The 23,948-nt window shown below is 42.5% G+C and overlaps 2 pseudogenes; one reads left to right on the plus strand and one right to left on the minus strand.

Moving 5' to 3' along the window:
* Window positions 1–16,346: 16,346 nt before the first annotated feature.
* On the plus strand, window positions 16,347–17,004 carry LOC119361358 (annotated as a pseudogene).
* Window positions 17,005–20,779: 3,775 nt separating this feature from the next.
* On the minus strand, window positions 20,780–21,347 carry LOC119360831 (annotated as a pseudogene).
* Between the last annotated feature and the right edge of the window lie 2,601 nt (window positions 21,348–23,948).

Here is a 23,948-nt window from a genome sequence, read left to right on the forward strand (position 1 = left end):
GGGGTGGCGGCGCACGGAGGAGGGCACGGCTAGGGTTTGGACGAGGGGTGAGAGGGAGCTGCGCTGATTCGGGAGGGGGATGAGAGGGATGAGGGCTAGAGGGGGTGGGGGAAGAGGGCTGCCGTCGGATCCGGGCCTATCCAACGGTGGTCAGGCACGATCCGCGTGAGGTGCTCGTGGACCAATCAGAATGCAATAAAGGCCTTGATGACTTTATGACCATATAAATAGGTTGTAGTTGATTAAAAATAAGTTCTTTTGCAGGAGAGAAGCATTTTCCATTGTTGAAGATTAAAAAATATTTTTGTTGTGACAAACCTACCAACTCTATGTATTAGACCAAATTTTATGTATAATTGACCAAATGATTTTATGTAAAATGCTTTTGATCCACGAAAAAATCATTTTCCATTTTTTGAGTGCCCAAAATGAGCTTTTTTGTGAAGAACCTACCAAATATTTGTTGCAAAATTGTACCAAATCAATTTTCTAAAATACTAGGCCATATTTAATGCATAATTGACCAAATGGTTGGGTGAAAAAAGTTTTGATCCACCTCTGGTGAAAAAGACAAATTGCCGTCGATTCAGTTGGAAGTGGGTCAAATTTGAACTGCAGCTGCCTCATAATTTGCTATTTATTTTTTCTAAAAATCATTTCTAGGTCCATAAGTATCTATTTAATCAGAGAAACATCAAAAAATTCCAAGATTCAACAACTAGCTAGGAACGGTGAAGCCCGCCGTTTTGACCGCATTTTGAAACGGGCATAAACAATTAAAAAAAATCAAAAAATTGGAAAACATTTGCATTGTGTCATTATATGTGACCAAGTTTCCAGAAAAAATAATAAACTTGTAATACGGTAATATTTAAAAAAATGTTCTCAGAAATGAGCTATCATGCGTGAAGATTCATGGCTTTCAAGCCAAATGATCAATCTTATGGCCACATTCATGGCATAGTTTGTTCAAATGATCTCATATTGTGCACAAGGGTGCATCTTGGAATTCCAAACAATGTTTCCTAAGGAAGTTTTCATTTTCTTTGCACGGAAAATTCATTTTCCATTTTCCGAATGCCCGAAATGAGGTTTTTTTGTGAAGGAACTACCAAATATTTGTTGCAAAAATGGAACAAATCAATTTTCTAAAATACTAGGCCATGTTTAATGCAAAATTGACAAAATGGTTGGGCGTAAAAAGTTTTGATCCACCTCTGGTGAAAAAGACAAATTGCCGCCGATTCAGTTGGAAGCGGGTCAAATTTGAACTGCAGCTGCCTCATAGTTTGCTATTTATTTTTTCCAAAAATCATTTCTAGGTACATAAGTATCTATTTAATAAGACAAATACCAAAAAATTTCCAAGAGTCAACAACTAGCTAGGAACGGTCAAGCCCGCCGTTTTGACCGCATTTTGAAACGGGCATAAAAATTCTAAAAAAATCAAAAAATTCGAAAATCTTCGCATTGTGTTGTTATATGTGACCAAGTTTCCAGAAAAAATAATAAACTTGTAATACGGTAATTATTTTAAAAAAGTGTTCTCAGAAATGAGCTATCATGCATGAAGATTCATGGCTTTCAAGCCAAATGATCAATCTTATGGCCACATTCATGGCATAGTTTGTTCAAATGATCTCATATTGTGCACAAGGGTGCATCTTGGAATTCCAAACAATGTTTCCTAAGGAAGTTTTCTTTTTCTTTGCACAAAAAATTCATTTTCCATTTTCCAAGAGCCCGAAATGACTTTTTTTAAGGAACTACCAAATATTTGTTGCAAAAATGGAACAAATCAATTTTCTAAAATAGTAGGCCATGTTTAATGCACAATTGACCAAATGGTTGGGTGTAAAAAGTTTCGATCCACCTCTGGTGAAAAAGACAAATTGCCACCGATTCAGCTGGAAACGGGTCAAATTTGAAATGCAACTGCCTCATAGTTTGCTATTTATTTTTTCCAAAAATCATTTCTAGGTACATAAGTATCTATTCAATCAGAGAAACACCAAAAAAATTCCAAGATTCAACAACTAGCTAGGAACGGTCAAGCCCGACGTTTTGGCCGCATTTTGAAACGGGCATAAAAAATTCAAAAAAAATCAAAAAATTGGAAAACCTTCGCATTGTGTCATTATGTGTGACCAAGTTTCCAAAAAAATAATAAAATTGTAATACTGTAATTATTTTAAAAAAGTGTTCTCAGAAATGAGTTATCATGCGTGAAGATTCATGGCTTTCAATCCAAATGATCAATCTTATGGCCACATTCATGGCATAGTTTGTTCAAATGATCTCATATTGTGCACAAGGGTGCATCTTGGAATTCAAAACAATGTTGCCTAAGGAAGTTTTCATTTTCTTTGCACGGAAAATTCATTTTCCATTTTCCGAGTGCCCGAAATGAGGTTTTTTTGTGAAGGAACTACCAAATAATTGTTGCAAAATTAGACCTAATCAATTTTATAAAATACTAGGCCATGTTTAATGCACAATTGACCAAATGGTTGGGTGTAAAAAGTTTTGATCCACCTCTGGTGAAAAAGACAAATTTTCGCCGATTCAGGTGGAAACGAGTCAAATTTGAACTGCAGGTGCCTCATAGTTTGGTATTTATTTTTTTCAAAAATCATTTATAGGTACATAAGTATCTATTTTATCTTTTAAACACCAAAAAAATTCCAAGATTCAACCACTATCTAGGAACGGTCAAGCCCGCCGTTTTGACCGCATTTTGAAACGGGCATAAAAACTTCAAAAAAAAATAAAAAAATTGGAAAACCTTTGCATTGTGTAATTATATGTGACAAAGTTTCCAGGAAAAATAATAAACTTGTAATACGGTAATTATTTTAAAAAAGTGTTCTCAGAAATGAGCTATCATGCGTGAAGATTCATTGCTTTCAAGCCAAATGATCAATCTTATGGCCACATTCATGGCATAGTTTGTTAAAATGCTCTCATATTGTGCATGAGGGTGCATCTTGGAATTCCAAACAATGTTGCCTAAGGAACTTTTCATTTTCTTTGCACAGAAAATTCATTTTCCATTTTCCAAGTGCCCGAAATGAGGTTTTTTTTAAGGAACTACCAAATATTTGTTGCAAAAATGGAACAAATCAATTTTCTAAAATACTAGGCCATGTTTAATGCACAATTGACCAAATGGTTGGGTGTAAAAAGTTTCGATCCACCTCTGGTGAAAAAGACAAATTGCCACCGATTTAGTTAGAAACGGGTCAAATTTGAAATGCAACTGCCTCATAGTTTGCTATTTATTTTTTCCAAAAATCATTTCTAGGTACATAAGTATCTATTCAATCAGAGAAACACCAAAAAAATTCCAAGATTCAACAACTAGCTAGGAACGGTCAAGCCCACCGTTTTGGCCGCATTTTGAAACGGGCATAAAAAATTCAAAAAAATGAAAAAATTGGAAAACCTTCGCATTGTGTCATTATGTGTGACCAAGTTTCCAAAAAAATAATAAAATTGTAATACAATAATTATTTTAAAAAAGTGTTCTCAGAAATGAGCTATCATGCGTGAAGATTCATGGCTTTCAAGCCAATGGTCAATCTTATGGCCACATTCATGGCATAGTTTGTTCAAATGATCTCATATTGTGCACAAGGGTGCATCTTGGAATTCAAAACAATGTTGCCTAAGGAAGTTTTCATTTTCTTTGCACGGAAAATTCATTTTCCATTTTCCGAGTGCCCGAAATGAGGTTTTTTGTGAAGGAACTACCAAATAATTGTTGCAAAATTAGACCTAATCAATTTTATAAAATACTAGGCCATGTTTAATGTACAATTGACCAAATGGTTGGGTGTAAAAAGTTTTGATCCACCTCTGGTGAAAAATACAAATTGTCGCCGATTCAGGTGGAAACGGGTCAAATTTGAACTGCAGGTGCCTCATAGTTTGCTATTTATTTTTTTCAAAAATCATTTATAGGTACATAAGTATCTATTTTATCTTTTAAACACCAAAAAAATTCTAAGATTCAACCACTATCTAGGAACGGTCAAGCCCGCCGTTTTGACCGCATTTTGAAACGGGCATAAAAAATTCAAAAAAATCAAAAAATTGGAAAACCTTTGCATTGTGTCATTATATGTGACCAAGTTTCCAGGAAAAATAATAAACTTGTAATATGGTAATTATTTTAAAAAAGTGTTCTCAGAAATGAGCTATCATGTGTGAAGATTCATGGCTTTCAAGCCAAATGATCAATCTTATGGCCACATTCATGGCATAGTTTGTTCAAATGACCTCATATCGTGCAGAAGGGTGCATCTTGGAATGACAAACAATGTTGCCTAAGGAACTTTTCATTTTCTTTGGATGAAAATTTCATTTTCCATTTTTTCGAGTGCCCAAAATGAGTTTTTTTGTGAAGGACCTACCATATATTTGTTGCAAAATTGGACCTAATCAATTTTATAAAATACTAGGACATATATAATGCACAATTGACAAAATGGTTGGGTGTCAAAAGTTTTGATCCACCTCTGGTGAAAAAGACAAATTCCCGTCGATTCAGGTGGAAGCGGATCAAATTTGAACTGCAGGTGCCTCATAGTTTGCTCTTTATTTTTTCCAAAAATCATTTCTAGGTAAATAAGTATCTATTTAATCAGAAATACATGGTTTTATGGCGAGACATCGAGGTTTGGACGGTGGCCGAGGGCCCCAACTCTAGAGCGCATATGCTCGCATGCCGCCGCGTGGTCACCGCGTGACCGTGGAGTTGCCATGCGTTCTGGGCGGCCTAGGCATGTCTAGTGGGTTGGGAACTCCCCAGTGAAGGAAATATGCCCTAGAGGCAATAATAAAGTTATTATTTATTTCCTGATTTCATGATAAATGTTTATTATTCATGCTAGAATTGTATTAACTGGAAACATAATATGTGTGAATACATAGACAAACTGAGTGTCACTAGTATGCCTCTACTTCACTAGCTCATTAATCAAAGATGGTTATGTTTCCTAGCCATGGACAAAGAGTTTTCATTTGATTAACGAGATCACATCATTAGGAGAATGATGTGATTGACTTGACCAATTCCGTTAGCATAGCACCGATCGTTTAGTATATTGCTATTGCTTTCTTCATGACTTATACATGTTCCTATGACTATGAGATTATGCAACTCCCGTTTATCGGAGGAACACTTCGTGTGCTACCAAACGTCACAACATAACTGGGTGATTATAAAGGTGCTCTACAAGTGTTTCCAAAGGTACTTGTTGGGTTGGTGTATTTCGAGATTAGGATTTGTCACTCCGATTGTCGCAGAGGTCTCTCTGGGCCCTCTCGGTAATGCACATCACTTAAGCCTTGCAAGCATTGCAACTAATGAGTTAGTTGCGAGATGATGTATTACGGAACGAGTAAAGAGACTTGCCGGTAACGAGATTGAACTAGGTATTGAGATACCGACGATCGAATCTCGGGCAAGTAAGATACCGATGACAAAGGGAACAACGTATGTTGTTATGCGGTCTGGCCGATAAATTTCTTCATAGAATATGTGGGAACCAATATGAGCATCCAGGTTCCGCTATTGGTTATTGACCGGAGACGTGTCTCGATCATGTCTACATTGTTCTCGAACCCGTAGGGTCCGCACGCTTAAGGTTTCGATGACAGTTAAATTATGAGTTAAAGAGTTTTGATGTACCGAAGGAATTCGGAGTCCCGGATGAGATCGGGGACATGACGAGGAGTCTCGAAATGGCCGAGACGTAAAGATCGATATATTGGACGACTATATTCGGAGTTCGGAAAGGTTCCGAGTGATTCGGGTATTTTTCGGAGTACCGGAGAGTTACGAGAATTCGCCGGGGAGTATATGGGCCTTATTGGGCTTTAGAGGAAAGAGAGAGGAGAGGCTGGGCGCCCCCCAAGGCCTAGTCCGAATTGGACTAGGGGGAGGGGCTGTGCCCCCTCCTTCCTTCTCTTCTCTTCCCCTTTCCTTGACTCCTACTCCTACTACTTGGAAGGGGGGAATCCTACTCCCGGCGGGAGTAGGACTCCCCATGGCGCGCCCCCTCATAGGCCGGCCGGTCCCTTCCCTTGCTCCTTTATATACGGGGGCAGGGGGCACCTCTAGAGATAACAACAATTGATCCCTTGGATCTCTTAGCCGTGTGCGGTGCCCCCCTCCACCATAGTCCATCTCGATAATATCGTAGCGGTGCTTAGGCGAAGCCCTGCGACGGTAGAACATCAAGATCGTCACCACGCCGTCGTGCTGATGGAACTCTCCCTCGACACTCGACTAGATCGGAGTTCGAGGGACGTCACCGAGCTGAACGTGTGCTAGAACTCGGAGGTGTCGTAGTTTCGGTGCTTGATCGGTCGGGCCGTGAAGACGTACGGCTATATCAACTGCGTTGTTCTAACGCTTCCGCTTACGGTCTAGAAGGGTATGTAGACAACACTCTCCCCTCTCGTTGCTATGCATCACCATGATCTTGCGTGTGCGTAGGAATTTTTGAAATTACTACGTTCCCCAACAGTGGCATCCGAGCCTAGGTTTTATGCGTTGATGTTATATGCACGAGTAGAACACAAGTGAGTTGTGGGCGATACAAGTCATACTGCTTACCAGCATGTCATACTTTGGTTCGGCGGTATTGTTGGATGAAGCATCCCGGACCGACATTACGCATACGCTTACGCGAGACTGGTTCTACCGACTGCTTTGCACACAGGTGGCTGGCGGGTGTCAGTTTCTCCAACTTTAGTTGAACCGAGTGTGGCTACGCCCGGTCCTTGAGAAGGTTAAAACAGCACTAACTTGATGAACTATCGTTGTGGTTTTGATGCGTAGGTAAGAACGGTTCTTGCTCAGCCCGTAGCAGCAATGTAAAACTTGCAACAACAAAGCAGAGGACGTCTAACTTGTTTTTGCAGGGCATGTTGTGATGTGATATGGTCAAGACCTGATGCTATATTTTATTGCATGAGATGATCATGTTTTGTAACCGAAGTTATCGGCAACTGGCAGGAACCATATGGTTGTTGCTTTATTGTATGAAATGCAAACGCCCTGTAATTGCTTTACTTTATCACTAAGCGGTAGAGACAGTCGTAGAAGCAATAGACGGCGTAAACGACAATGATGCTACGATGGAGATCAAGGTGTCGCGCCGGTGACGATGGTGATCATGGAGGTGCTTCGGAGATGGAGATCACAAGCACAAGATGATGATGGCCATATCATATCACTTATATTGATTGCATGTGATGTTTATCTTTTATGCATCTTATCTTGCTTTGATTGACGGTAGCATTATAAGATGATCTCTCACTAAATTTCAAGATAGAAGTGTTCTCCCTAAGTATGCACCGTTGCCAAAGTTCGTCCTGCCCAGACACCACGTGATGATCGGGTGCGATAAGCTCTACGTCTATCTACAATGGGTGCAAGCCAGTTTTGCACACGCAGAATACTCAGGTTAAACTTGACGAGCCTAGCATATGCAGATATGGCCTCGGAACACTTGAGACCGAAAGGTCGAGAGTGAATCATATAGTAGATATGATCAACATAGTGATGTTCACCATTGAAAACTACTCCATTTCACGTGATGATTGGTTATTGTTTTGATTTGGATCACGTGATCACTTAGATGATTAGAGAGATATCTATCTAAGTGGGAGTTCTTAAGTAATATGATTAATTGAACTTAAATTTATCATGAACTTAGTCCCGATAGTATTTTGCAAATTATGTTGTAGATCAATAGCTCGCTTTGTTGCTTTCATATGTTAATTTTGATATGTTCCTAGAGAAAACTGTGTTGAAAGATGTTAGTAGCAATGATGCGGATTGGATCCGTGATCTGAGGATTGTCCTCATTGCTGCACAGAAGAATTATGTCCTTGATGCACCACTAGGTGACGGACCTATTGCAGGAGCAGATGTAGACGTTATGAATGTTTGGCTAGCTCAATATGATGACTACTTGATAGTTTTGTGCACCATGCTTTATGGCTTAGAACCGGGACTACAAACACGTTTTTGAAACGTCGCAGAAAATATGAGATGTTCCATGAGATGAAATTGGTATTTCAGACTCATGCCCGTGTCAAGAGGTATGAGACCTTTGACAAATACTTCTCCTAAAAGATGGAGGAGAATTGCTCAACTAGTGAGCAAGTGCTTAGATTGTCTGAGTACTACAATCGCTTGAATCAAGTGGGAGTTAATCTTCCAGATAAGATAGTGATTGGCAGAGTTCTCTAGTCACCATCACCAAGTTAGTGGAACTTCGTGATGAACTATAATGCAAGGGATGACGAAAACGATTCTCGAGCTCTTCGTGATGCTAAAATCGACGAAGGTAGACATCAAGAAAAGAGCATCAAGTGTTGATGATTGACAAGACCACTAGTTTCAAGAAAAGGGCAAAGGGAAAGAAAGGGAACTTCAAGTAGAATGGCAAGCAAGTTGTCACTCCCGTGAAGGAGCCCAAAGCTAGACCAAAAGCTTGAGACTGAGTGCTTACACTGCAAAGGAAATGGTCACTCGAAGCGGAAATGCCCTGAATATTTGGTGGATAAGAAGGATGGCAAAGTGAACAAGGGTATATTTAATATACAGGTTATTGATGTGTATCTTACTAGTGTTTATAGTAGCCCCTGAGTATTTGATACTTATTCGGTTGCTAAAAAAATTAGTAACTCGAAACAGGAGTTACAGAATAAACAGAGACTAGTTGAGGGTGAAGTGATGATGTGTGTTGGGAGTGGTTCCAAGATTGATATGATCATCATCGCACACTCCCTATACTTTCGGGATTAGTGTTAAACCTAAATAAATGTTATTTGGCGTTTGCGTTGAGCATAAATATGATTTGATCATGTTTATTGCAATATGGTTATTCATTTAAAGTCAGAGAATAATTGTTGTTCTGTTTACATGAATAAAACCTTCGATGTCATACACCCAATGAAAATAGTTTATTAGATCTCGATCGTAGTGATACACATATTCATAATATTGAAGCCAAAAGATGTAGAGTTAATAATGATAGTGCAACTTATTTGTGGCACTGCCGTTTAGGTCATATTGGTGTAAAGCGCATGAAGAAACTCCATGCTGATGGGTTTTTGGAATCACTTGATTATGAATCACTTGATGCTTGCGAACCATGCCTCATGGGCAAGATGACTAAGACACCGTTCACCAGAACAATGGAGCAAGCAACAGATTTGTTGGAAATAATACATACTAATGTATGCGATCCAATGAGTGTTGATGCTCGTGGCAAGTATCGTTATTTTCTAACCTTCACAGATGATTTGAGCAGATATGGGTATATCTACTTAATGAAACACAAGTCTGAAACATTTGAAAAGTTCAAAGAATTTCAGAGTGAAGTGGAGAATCATCGTAACAAGAAAATAAAGTTTCTACGATCTGATCGTGGAGGAGAATATTTGAGTTACGAGTTTGGCCTTCATATAAAACAATGTGGAATAGCTTCACAGCTCACGCCACATGGAACAGCACAACGTAATGGTGTGTCCGAACGTCATAACCGCACTTTATTGGATATGGTGCGATCTATGATGTATCTTACCGATTTACCACTATCATTTTGGGGTTATGCATTAGAGACAGTTGCATTCACTTTAAATAGGGCGCCATCAAAATCCGTTGAGACGACGCCTTATGAACTGTGGTTTGGCAAGAAACCAAAGTTGTCATTTCTTAAAGTTTGGGTCTGCGATGCTTATGTGAAAAGGTTTCAACCTGATAAGCTCAAACCCAAATCAGAGAAGTGCGTCTTCATAGAATACCCAAAGGAAACTATTGGGTACACCTTCTATCATAGATTCGAAAGCAAGATATTCATTGTTAAGATGGATCCTTTCTAGAGAAGGAGTTTCTCTCGAAAGAAGTGAGTGGGAGAAAAGTAGAACTTGATAAGGTAATAGTACCTTCTCTTGAATTGGAAAATAGTTCATCGCTGAAATCAGTTCCAGTGATTCCTACACCAATTAGTGAGGAAGCTAATGATGATGATCATGAAACTTCAGATCAAGTTATTACAGAACCTCGTAGGTCTTCCAGATACGGTCCGCACCAGAGTGGTACGGTAATCCTGTTCTGAAAGTCATGTTACTAGACCATGATGAACCTATGAACTATAAGGAAGCGATTATGAGCCCAGATTCCGCGAAATGGCTAGAGGCCATGAAATCTGAGATAGGATCCATGTATGAGAACAAAGTGTGGACTTTGGTGGACTTGCCTGATGATCGGCAATCCATAAAAAATAAATGGATCTTCAAGAGGAAGACGGACGTTGATAGTAGTGTTACTATCTACAAAGCTCGAATTGTTGCAAAAGGTTTTTGACAAGTTCAAGATGTTGAATACAATGAGATTTTCTCACTCGTATCGATGCTTAAAAGTCTGTCCGAATCATGTTAGCAAATTGCCGCATTTTATGAAATCTAGCAAATGGATAAATAAAACTGCATTCCTTAATGGATTTATTAAAGAAGAGTTGTATATGATACAACCATAAGGTTTTGTCAATCCTAAAGGTGCTAAAAATATATGCAAGCTGCAGCGATCCATCTATGGACTGGTGCAAGCATCTCGGAGTTGGAATATACGCTTTGATAAGTTGATCAAAGCATATAGTTTTAATACAGACTTGCGGTGAAGCCTGTATTTACAAGAAAGTGAGTGGGAGCACTACAACATTTCTGATAAGTATATGTGAATGACGTATTGTTGATCGGAAATAATGTAGAATTATTCTGCAAAGCATAAAGGAGTGTTTGAAAGGAGTTTTTCAAAGAAAGACCTCAGTGAAGCTGCTTACATATTGAGCATCAAGATCTATAGAGATAGACCAAGACGCCTGATAAGTTTTTCAATGAATACATACCTTGACAAGATTTTGAAGTAGTTTAAAATGGAACATTCAAAGAAAGAGTTCTTGCCTGTGTTACAAGGTGTGAAATTGAGTAAGACTAAAAGCCCGACCACGGCAGAAGATAGAAAGAGAATGAAAGTCATTCCCTATGCCTCAGCCATAGGTTCTATAAAGTATGCCATGCTGTGTACCAGATCTGTTGCATACCCTACCACTAAGTATTGGCAAGGGAGTGCAATAGTGATCTAGGAGTAGATCAATGGACAGCGGTCAAGAATATCCTTAGTAAGGACTAAGGAGATGTTTCTCGATTATGGAGGTGATAAAAGAGTTCGTCGTAAAGAGTTACATCGATGCAAGCTTTTACACCGATCCAGATGACTCTAAGTCTCAATCTGGATACATATTAAAAGTGGTAGCAATTAGCTAGAGTAGCTTCGTGCAGAGCATTTTAGACATAGAATATTTGCAAAATACATACGGCTCTGAATGTAACAGATCCGTTGACTAAACTTCTCTCACGAGCAAAAACATGATCATACCTCAGTACTCTTTGGGTGTTAATCACATAGCGATGTGAACTAGATTATTGACTCTAGTAAACCCTTTGGGTGTTGATCACATGACGATGTGAACTATGGGTGTTAATCACATGCAGATGTGAATATTAGTGTTAAATCACATGGTGATGTGAACTAGATTATTGACTCTAGTGCAAGTGGGAGACTGAAGGAAATATGCCCTAGAGGCAATAATAAAGTTATTATTTATTTCCTTATTTCATGATAAATGTTTATTATTCATGCTAGAATTGTATTAACCGGAAACATAATACATGTGTGAATAAATAGACAAACTGAGTCTCACTAGTATGCCTCTACTTGACTAGCTCATTAATCAAAGATGGTTATGTTTCCTAGCCATGGACAAAGAGTTGTCATTTGATTAACGAGATCACATCATTAGGAGAATGATGTGATTGACTTGACCCATTCCGTTAGCAAAGCACCCGATCGTTTAGTATATTGCTATTGCTTTCTTCATGACTTATACATGTTCCTATGACTATGAGATTATGCAACTCCCATTTACCGGAGGAACACTTTGTGTGCTACCAAACATCACAACGTAACTGGGTGACTATAAAGGTGCTCTACAGGTGTCTCGAAACGTACTTGTTGGATTGGCGTATTTCGAGATCAGGATTTGTCACTCCGATTGTCGGAGAGGTATCTCTGGGCCCTCTCGATAATGCACATCACTTAAGCCTTGCAAGCATTGCAACTAAGGAGTTAGTCGCGAGATGATGTATTACGGAACGAGTAAAGAGACTTGCCGGTAATGAGATTGAACTAGGTATTGAGATACTGACGATCGAATCTCGGGCAAGTAACATACCGATGACAAAGGGAACAACGTATGTTGTTATGCGGTCTGACCGTTAAAGATCTTCGTAGAATATGTGGGAACCAATATGAGCATCCAGGTTCCGCTATTGGTTATTTACCGGAGACGTTTCTCGGTCATGTCTACATTGTTCTCGAACCCGTAGGGTCCGCACGCTTAAAGTTTCGATGATAGTTAAATTATGAGTTTATGAGTTTTGATGTACCAAAGGAGTTCGGAGTCCCAGATGAGATCGGGGACATGACGAGGAGTCTCGAAATGGCCGAGACGTAAAGATCGATATATTGGACGACTATATTCGGAGTTCGGAAAGGTTCCGAGTGATTCGGGTATTTTTCGGACCACCGGAGAGTTACGGGAATTCGTCGGGGAGTATATGCGCCTTATTGGGCTTCAGGGGAAAGAGAGAGGAGAGCTGAGCGCCCCCCAAGACCTAGTCCGAGTTGGACTAGGGGGAGGGGCTGCGCCCCCTCCTTCCTTCTCTTCTCTTCCCCCTTTCCTTGACTCCTACTCCTACTACTTGGAAGGGGGGGAATCCTACTCCCGGTGGGAGTAGGACTCCCCATGGCGCGCCCCCTCCTAGGCCGGCCGCCCCCTCCCCCTTGCTCCTTTATATACGGGGGTAGGGGGGCACCTCTAGAGATAACAACAATTGATCCCTTGGATCTTTTAGCCGTGTGCGGTGCCCCCCTCCACCATAGTCCATCTCGATAATATCATAGCGGTACTTAGGCGAAGCCCTGCGACGGTAGAACATCAAGATCGTCACCACGCCGTCGTGCTGACAAAAGTCTCCCTCGACACTCGGCTGGATCGGGGTTCGAGGGACGTCATCGAGCTGAACGTGTGCTAGAACTCGGAGGTGCCGTAGTTTCGGTGCTTGATCGGTTGGGCCGTGAAGACGTACGACTACATCAACCGCGTTGTTCTAACGCTTCCGCTTACAGTCTACAAGGGTTTTGCGTGTGCGTAGGAAATTTTTGAAATTGGTACGTTCCCCAACACCCAGGTAGGTGCTAGGAGGAAAATTATAACATAAGATTCTCATGAGGAGGCCGAACTATGCTCAAACATGAATTAGCAGCCAAGTGTTTGATTAGCGGTACGGGAAATGCACATGGCCAATGGGCGTGAGTTTTGGCTGAGGATGATCATACACTAAGAAGAATGTCTTCACAAATTTTTAGGGAAATCAAGAATATATAAATAACACTTCCTTCACAAAGTGCTGCTCTGAACAAAATAGGAAAATGAATATTGTTGAGTTATTTTTGAACTAGGCAAGAAAGGTTTTTGACATATTTGATGAAGATATGATCCAAACAATTTATGAGAATTTTTTGGGATTTTTGGAATAACAGAAATATAGGTTGCTTCACAACCTATGGCAAAAATTGACACATGGACATGACACATAGGCAAAACTGATGAGATGAAGCCTAGTCATCACAACCCACCACAATCTATAAGGCTATGACCATCTATATTGGTCGTTAACAACTAGAAATAAGGCAGCGGACCTGCACTGTTTGCTTTGTGACCATTTCGTGTAAGGAAATTACGACCTTTCTGACCAAAATGGTCGCAATGGTTTAGGGTTTGGAGCCCCCCGAACAGCTTTTGACCAATTGGTCTCAAATGGTCATAGATCTATGACCAATTCTTTCAGGGTCACTGACAGAAGGTCACTAGTTGACATATTTCTTGTAGTGCCCCCGCGCTCTCGGCCGCCACTAGCTATATCCCGGCGCTGCCCGCCGCCTTTCGCCGCTAGATAGCCATTCCCCGCCGGAAAAAATAGCAGAGGTAGCAAAGGTTCGCCGCGGCAGCCCCTCCGATAGCAGCTGGCACTTTCGGCCGCCGTTTTCGGCCGCGGAGGGGCAGTTTAACGGCGGGTGCACGCCCATCGGGCGCAAGGTGTTCGCCGAATTGCCTGCCTCGATGGTGGACTCGGATGACGAGGAAGCGCTCGCCGTGCTACTGGAGGAGGAAGCCGAGGCCGACGTCCAAGAAGAAGAGCATCTCATGGTGCTCGCCACCCCCGCCCAGCTGCTGGCGAGCAATGAAAAGTCGCGGCGAGGTGGCTCGGCGCCGGGGCGGGTGAAAGCAAAGAACCGTCATCGTCTCGAAGGCTACTGCATGCTCTACTCCGACTACTTCACCGATGCTCCACTTCATGGCGACAGAACATTTCGGCGCCGTTATCGGATGAGCAGAAAACTTTTTCTCAGGATTGTGAATTCCATCCAGGAGTTCGACAACTACTTCAAATGCAGGATGGATTGCACAGGCAAACTTGGATTCACCTCGATCCAGAAATGCACGACAGCGATGAGGATGCTTGCATACGGAGCTCCCGGTGACTCACAGGGCGACTATGGGCGCATGGCCGAGTCCACCAGCATAGAGTGTTTCTACAAGTTCTATCGGGCAGTGGTGGTAGTGTTTGGACTGCAATACTTGAGAACACCCAATGCGGAAGACACTACTCGGATCCTAGCACAGAATGCAACAACAGGATTTCCTAGGATGCTTGGAAGCATCGACTGCATGCATTGGAAATGGAAGAATTGCCCATTTGTTTGGCAGGGGATGTACAAAGGCGCCAAAGGCGGTTGCAGTGTGGTACTTGAGGCGGTGGCCACACAGGACCTCTGGATTTGGCACTCCTTTCGTATGCCAGGAACTCACAATGACATCAACGTGCTGCAGTGCTCTCCTGTCTTTGCCAAGCTTGTTGAAGGTCATTCTCCTCCGGTGAACTTCGAGATCAATGGGCGGCACTACAACAAGGGGTACTATCTAGCTGATAGCATCTATCCGAGATGGTCGACATTTGTGAAGACCATCAAAAACCCTGTGCCTGGAGGCAAGAACGCCTGGTTTGCGAAGATTCAGGAGGCTTGCAGGAAGGATGTCGAGCGGGCATTTGGTGTGCTCCATTCTCGATTTGCTGTTGTCCGGTACCCCGCTCAGACCTGGTCGAAAGATCAAATGTGAGAGATCATGACCTGATGTGTCATTTTGCACAATATGATCATTGAGAGCGAGCAGGAAGAGCCAGTGTTCGACACTGATTCATACCACAGGCAGGGTCCTCTTGTCCAAGTTGATCACCAGCTACCGGCAACCTGGACTGCCTATCTCAGTATGTGTGAGGAGATCCGAGACCCACAGGTGCATCATCAACTGCAGCAAGATCTGATAGAGCACCTATGGAGGCTCAAGGGCGACACCGGACGCGACGTGTGATGAAATATGAGTTTTTATTTGTTGAACTATACAATTTGTATTGAACTATTTGTTGTTCTACTATTTTGTTGAATTATTTGAATTTTGTGTGATGAAATATGTGATAAAAAATATTTATGTTGATAATTGAACGCCGAGGCACGGCGAACCACACCGAATATGGGCCTATTCTCGCCCATATGAGCCTTTTTCATCGAAATTGGCTTCAAAAGTGAGCCAAAATCGGCGACTGCGGGCGAGCTGGGGGCGACGACTGGGCGCAAAACCGCCCCTAGCGCCGAACGAATCGCCGGCTCGCCTCTAAGGGACGATTTTTATGCGTCCTTGGGGGCCAACGGCTGGAGATGCTCTTAGGTGGTGGTGTTGCCCGTGGCATCTGGGATATGGAGACGGGTTAGGGTGGGGAACGACCGAGAACGTGGTAGGAAGCAGGTTTTCTAGGTGAGGGGATTTTGGCGGCTGTTTGGGCCTTTGGAAGATTATTTTTACTGGAATCCTATTACTTTGGATAGTTCGGGTTCCGTGAGTGTAAATCCGAATTTTCTAAATATAATCCCGGATTTCAAAACTGCTTCCCGAGATTGTGTTTGGATTTTTCAAACTGGCGCTATATTGATTCGGACTTCGGGTATCCGGTTTTATGCCCAGCGTGACACGGGACATAGCTTCTTCTATAATCGAGACCGCACCAGTTGGCGTCTCCAGCCCCAAATCAGAACAAGCGTTCCAAAGCGACAATACCCGACTAAAAAAAAGCGAAAATATCCGATGATCTATCCCCAGATCGAAATAAGAAGCGTTCCCAAAATCATGGCGGCGGTGCCGGTAAGCGTTCAGAAAAATAACGAGTTTCTCAAGCCGTGCAGCGCCAAGAGGAAGGCAGATGAGGCGGCTGCCGGCGAGGAGTCTCACCCGAAGGTGTGCAGCACCAAAGGGAAGGCGGAGGCTGCGGCGATCGGCAGTAGTTTGGGCGACGAAGCTGGTCATGCGACGGAGGCCGTCGCAGAATCAGAGAAGAAGGCGGCGGCGGCGACCAAAGGAGAGGACGAGGCCGCCATAGGGAGGAAGAAGACGCGGCTACCGCAGGAGGAGGTCGACTCGATCCTTACCAGGGTGGTGGATACCAGTCGGCCCCCTCCGTCTCTTCCAGGCCCTGAGGAGCGAAAACCCCAGCTTGGTGCCTTCGCCGGAGGAGATGCTGGACAGGTCGAAGGTGGCCTTGTACGGCATGGCCCGTCTGTACTACAAATCTCGAGAGAGTTTCGCCGAGTACCAGGCCTGGGTCCTTAGCCAGCTCCAGGAGAAGGGCTGCGTGGAGGTAGACGATGAGGCCATCGCTCTCAGGGCCGAGCTCAGAGCATACAGCGACCAAGTACGGAAGGAGGTAATCAAAGACCTCACCTTCTCCGATTCCGACCAAGACTAATTGATTAATCAGGGCCGAGTTCCGTAGCAAGGATTGGTTATTCATGATGCTTCTCCGATGATGAGTTTCTATGTTCCAAGATTCAGATCGAGTTCTAGCTTGTGCGTGCACCTCGCTGTTATTATCTGTTCAAGGCGGCACCAACATCGATCTGTAGCATACGCCGATGAACACCTTTTAATTTTATCCTCTGTTTTATTCGAGGAAAAAGATGATGGACCCCTTGCATGATAATTGTATCCCTCCGTTTGCTATTATGATGCGGTTATGTTCTTACCTTACCTTGCTGTGATGCGAGTGTTTGTGATACTATGATGCGAGTGCGCTGCATTGTACTTCAGGCGTTGCTGATCGATGATTTCGTGGTTAATTGATTTGCAGTTTTTGCTTGGATGTAGGAGTTGTTTCTCCTGATGTATTTGTTAGATCGACTCCAATACTTTTACCTTCATGTCTGCTCTGCTAACAAAAATGCTGGCTTACTTTAGCAGGGTCGTCAAGGTAGCTTGTTCTTCATGAAAAATACCTACAGTATGACTGTAATCAAATTGTGAGCAAAGAATTAGCAACTTCACTCTTGGCTTCTCTTATAACTATCACCAATAAGAACGGCGATGGCAACTGATGGGGATGCTTTGCATACTTGTTCTTACAAAAGGTGCAGGCTATGGAAATTCAGGGCGTGTTTGGATGGGTGCGTCGCACCTGTATCGCTCGAGGAGTCAGGATCAATGCATCCAAGTTCACTGATCCATTATGCGTTTACGAGTATCGATTAGTGTCACCAGATCCGCTGGTCGACAACATTACTACAATACAATCAGATTTCAAGCAGGCCACTAACAAACAGCCTTTCTTCTGATTTAAATATCTCATGGAGAGCGTAAGTTGTTTTCATAATGTCTCTCAGCTTCAGTCTACTTGAATAGTGCTCTGTTGTTGTCATTATGATGAACTGATTTCGGAACAGGCAATGTTGAGCAGAGAACTGCTACTGCCTACAATTGCAGCACTGCACTCCCTCTGTTGATGGCATATACTCCCTCCGTTCTTAAATATAAGTCTTTCTAGAGATTTCAATATGGACTACATACAGATGTATATGGACATAGTTTAGAGTGTAGATTCATTCATTTTGCTCCGTATGTAGTCTATATTGAAATCTCTAGAAAGACTTATTTTTAGGAACGGAGGGAGTATATGCTGGTGGAACTCCATCATCATTTAGAAGCTTCTAGCATCTTCTTATGTCGGGGGATGTATTTGGATGAGTTCGGTGACGGTGATTACAAGTTTACAACCCATAGCAATTATAGGACGATGAAAAACAACCACCACTACAGTTTTTCTTTTCTGAAACTGAGAGATATCATCCGATTTTCTTCATTTGGAATCATCAGATACTTCTGCATACATTTTTCCTTAGTAATTCTCTGCTGTTACTTTTCTTCAGTTTATTTTCGCAACAGTTCACACCTTTTTCAGCAAGGGAGATCATTGGGAGGTCAAACAAAACTTTACACTCAGTTGCACTTCACGCTTCAGAGTCCCGGAGCGCTTGATATGTTTGAATTTTGGATAACATTCAGAAAAGAAACAGGGTAGAGGATTCACATTCATTTGCTCCAAACAAAACGTTACTGCAACTTTTCACAAGTTCATCATCACCTCGTAGTACAATATTACATTAAAGGACTGTACTAACTACCAATCAGTCGGTAGTTACTAACAGATCCGGACGATTCCTTGAGCATCGAGATTGCGTATACGGGAACAACGATATAAAAAAGCAACAACAGCAGCATGCGGCATGCAAGGCGTTTTCTAATTCAATCCAAGTCATGCATGCATGCATGTAAAACAGAAATGATGACATCAGCAAAGATTCCAATGAATATCAAAATTCAAAATGTTTTGTAGCCCAAACTGTGGGTCCGATCAAAAATTTGTTTTCACATAAAAGAATCGTCACGACGGTACCTTCGAAACAAGATCCCATATTGATATGTTTCGACAACATTTTTTTCGAGTAAAAAGTTACCACGTCGGGGATATGCAAGTTATCACGTCTATGCAACATAAGTTACCACGATGTTTACATATGCAAATTTTGTGTATACAAATGATTTCTCCCAACTTTCTCCACACATGCAAATGGATTTAAAGTGCAGAAAAGCTAATGTCATCGTAGATTCTCTTTATTTTGACATTTCAAAATGTTTTGTAGCTCAAACGGTCTGTTCGATTCAAGATCGGTTTTCACTCAAAAAAGCGCCATGATGATACTTTCGAAACTAGATCCCATGTTGGTATGTCCCGATGACTTTTTCTTCTAGGTCAAGTTATCAAGCCTAAGCTAAGTAAGGTATCAGCTCTTTTGTACATATATTACCATGTTATTTACATAGATGTTATCGAACTATGTTTTCAACAACTTTTTTCTCTGGGTCAAAATTATCGTGGTGTCTTTATGCAAGTTATCAGGTCCGAAAGCCTTTATTACCATGTTATTTATAGATTATGTTTCCGATAACTTTTTTTACGAGTTAAAGTTATCGTGATGTCTGTACATAAGTTATCAAGTCCAGTGGCGTATATTATCATATTATTTACACCGAAGTTATAGGTGATATGTTTTCAACAACTTTTTTCCATGGGTCAAAGTTTACTTTGGTGTTTGTACCTAGGTTTCGATGGGGGTATATTTCACCAACAACCCTCCCCTACCACCATCGCCAAAGGTTACCAGGGCTGGGGTACATTAGTTATCAGGTCTGCGATGTGTGAGCTACCCTCGGGGAAGGGGGGGGGGGAATTTCATCACCCCCCCTGCACTCCCGTTCACCAAAGTTACCAGGACTGGGCTACATAAGTTATCAGGTCTGCCATGTGTGAGTTATCGTGTTATTAACATCAAATTGACCGTGGGTATATTTCATCACTACCCTTCCCAAAGTTACCAGGACCGTGGCACATAACTTATCAGGTCTGCAATGTGTGAGTTACCATGTTATTCACACAAAAGTTGTCGGGGATATTTCATTAACCCCTTCCCGCCTCATGCCAAAGTTATCAATACCGAGGTACATAAGATTTGTCAGGTCTGCGATGTATGAGTTACCATGCTATTCCCATGAACTTACCAGGAGGATATTTCATCAACACCCCCCTCCCCCAGGGTGCCCAAACCAGAGGTACATAAGTTATCAGGTCTACTATGTTTCATGGATCAAAGTGTGTGTGGATACAACATAATTACAACAAAGAGAAAATCGGGTCATAAAAAACACAAAAAACTGCTTTTGTTTTGCTGTCATGATTTTTAAAAGGTTGATGTAACTAATCATCATTTATTGGACAACAAATTAGGAGCAGATGAGTTGGTTGTCATAAGCACCCAAGAGCCTAGCAACCTAGGTTCGATCCTTGGGTAAAAAGAGCACAACTTGCATATGGAAACTTCACCGTACGAAGGAAAGAAATATGGTCAACACCCTATTCATCACCATTAATAAAAGCGGTAACCCCATAAAAATCATGGTCTAATTAATGACGAAAGGAAAGAAATCAGGTCGATGCCCATGTTCCCACATGCGATTGCTATTAAAAAGGTCGATCCCATTAAAATTGCGATCCAATTGAAACACTAACTGTCCATGCAATTAATCCTACGGATAACAGCCGCGCGATCGCGATCTGACGGCTTTCGGGGCGTTCGGATTTGTTGCTAAATTCCTGCCGGCAGGAAATTAGCTTTTCCGTACATTAAAAGAATTCAGTCATCCTCTTCTGAAATGGCAGTCAGCTCAGAGCAAAAATTGTAGGACTCCACTACAGGGGTGTGCCCATCGTCGCAGAAGAATGACCTTGAACGCAACTGCATGCCATCAAGCCGCCTTCAAGCATGCCTATGATTTCGCTCATCGCTGGCCGATCGTGAGACTAGATCTGGATGCAATGTAGCCCAACAAGACACAACTTCCTCCCCAACTCGTGCATCTCAGCAGATATCTCGCCCAGTTCCTGTCTAGTTAGCCGGTCATACACCCACGATGGGTAGAATGCCTAGATTGAGTTCGTCGTGTCCGGGTCAGCGTTCCTCCTCCCTCCTGCCATCTCCAGCAGCAGCATACTGAAGCTGTAAACGTCGGACTAGTCGATATGACGCCAAAGCTGCAGGATATCATCTCAGGAGCTATGTACCCGATGGTTCCCCGTCTCAAAGGCACAAAGCTGTTGTCCCTTGGGTATAGCTTGCCAAGGCCGAAGTCGGCAACCTTTGGGATGAAATTGCTGCCAAGAAGAATATTGTGTGGCCTGATGTCGAAGTGCAGAATGTGCATGTCACATCCTTGATGCAGGTAGTTGATCCCCCTGGCAATGCCCAAGGTGATTTCATTGAGCTTGTCCCAGGAGAAACTCTTCTCGGAGTCGTAGCCTCCCAGCCTAAGCTTGTCTCTGAATGGCTTGTTACTGCCAATATCTTTGTAGGAATCCCTTGTCGGCCCACCCTGCTGCCTCCCCTGCTGCATGTGCCATGCAGATTGCCGTGCAGTTGTTTAATGAGCTGGAGCCCGATGCTCTGTCTTTGGATGGTGCTACGCAGGTTTCCACTGTCGGCAGCATGGGCACGGGAGATGTTGCACGCCTCCCAGTTCTTGTGGGCCCGTCTGATGCCCCAGAGGTGGTAGCGCATGCTGAACTGGTCAATGATCCTGATGTTGCTCCGCTGGTGGTCCAAACTGACTTGGTCAATGAGGAGGACGCTGCTTGGCGGGGTAATGGGGCCAGCTGCGGGCCATGCTCAGGACCTGGACCCGGTCAAGGTGTTCATGGGCCTGGTTGTTGAGCCAATCTCTCCTGGTCTCCTTCGAGGTCCAATATTCAAGCCCATGTCCACTACTAAGGCCTTGTAGAATGCTAGATGCTTAGGGTGGTGCTTAGGAAAATAAACCGGGTTTTTCTGAAGCACCATTGCCTATTTCTACAGGACAGACGCCTAGTTAAGCTTCTACCCTGTACAAATAAGCACCGGTTCTTAAGAAAAGACTGGTTTATTTCTCTAAGAACCTCCTCTAAGCACCTTGCATTGTACAAGGCCTAAGAGGGGAAACGCTGTTGCCGACACTGAGCTGCTTCACCATAGCCGCCACCTGGCAAACAGGCCACCGGAGATGCAAAGCACCTCCATCACCAACGCCAAGAGACTGGTCTGTCGTCGCCTGGGGATTGACTTCGAGGAGCCGGTGGCCGACCCGGTAGCCCTGCTCGCCCGATACACCGACTGTTTCAAGGCGCCACTTTCCGCAGCGTAGATCCAAGCCCTCACCAAGTTGGCGTCCAGCGCCTGCAGCAGCAAGAGGTGGGCGCCAGAGAGAACCACGTGATTGGTTCGTTCCAGTGTTACATCATATCATGTCGATCTACTTCTATGGATGATTGCAATTTCTTAATATGGAATGTTAGGGGCCTGAATTCACCAGCGAGAAGGACCGCTGTTCGGTCGCTCATTAGGATGCATGCTATCAGTATGGTGTGTCTGCAAGAGACAAAGTTATCCAGTGTTGATTTTGTTCTGCTATCTGAAATCTGTGGTGGCAATTTCTCTGAATTTGCTTTCTCTCCTTCTGAAGGTGCTAGTGGAGGGTTGTCGGTCGCTTGGTCTGATAATATTGTTGTCTCCTCAGTGCAATGCTCTAGATGTTTTATATCCCTAAGGTGCTACAACAAGATCACTAGTGAGTCTTGGAAAATGGTGAATGTCTATGGCCCTCAACCCCCTAGTGAAAAGATCTCCTTCCTAAACGACTTGCAATCGCTATGCTTGAACTCTCCTGATCCCTTGGTTTTAGTGGGTGACTTCAACTGCAGCTACAGACAAGAGTAATGGAAACATAAATAGAGGACTGATTAATGCTTTCATAAATTTTATGAACACCCTTGAGCTCAAAGATATGTATTTCCATTGGAGAAGGTATACCTGGAGTAATGAACAATTGCACACTACACTACTAGGAAAAGGCATGCTAGTGGCGCACCAGTTTTGCCTTCTAATGGCGCACTACTGGTGCGCCACTAGCATCACGCCATTATAATTAAATTCTAATGGCACACCACTGGTGCACCATTAATATCTGGTGTTCTAATGGCGCACCACGTAGTGCGCCATTAGAATTGCCCACAGTGTGCCATTAGAATTCCTCCCAGGGTAATGGCGCACCACATAGAAGTGCGCCATTAGTAACAAAAAAAAAATTCAAATTTTTTAGAAATTTGTTTTTAAAAGAAAAATTAAAAAAAATCAATTTTTTTCGTTTTTTTCTTAATCTCAGGTCACTATGGCTTAATCTCGGGTCAAATCGCACTCCGTGGTCAAACTTCCCAAAAGGTCACCCATCCTCACACTACTCCAACCCAAGCAAGCTTAACTTCAGAGTTCATCCAACCCCAGCAACAGCTCACTTCACAGGCACTTGTTGATATATCTAGCATATCAATCCTATTATACCTTGTTGTTGTCTAGGACTTTGTACATGTTCATGACTATGTTGAAATTTTGAAAAATATTTCAAACTTCCCGGTCATATTACGTATCATTTTTTTAAAAAAAATTCAAAAAAAAATCAAAACCAATTTTTTTTCTGTTACTAGTGGCGCACCACATCCACGGTGTGCCACTAGTAAGTTTGAATTTTCTGATTTTTTTTGCCTCTAGATCTTGAAAGCCCCGTAAATTTTTTCTGTTAGGTTTTTGGGGATTTTGAAAATGTTTAATGGGGTTCCCTAGGTTAAATTCGGATGTAAGTTTTCGAGTAGATGATTTTTCATAGAAAAAACTTTTTAATCCGAGTTCGTATGCAAAAGTTATGCCCATTTTACAAATTTCCAGAGAGATTTTGCAAATAAAGTCGAAATTCATATTTGTAAATTTTCCCAACAACTAG

Source organism: Triticum dicoccoides, chromosome 2B (assembly GCF_002162155.2).
Source record: "Triticum dicoccoides isolate Atlit2015 ecotype Zavitan chromosome 2B, WEW_v2.0, whole genome shotgun sequence".
NCBI classification, from domain to species: domain Eukaryota; kingdom Viridiplantae; phylum Streptophyta; class Magnoliopsida; order Poales; family Poaceae; genus Triticum; species Triticum dicoccoides.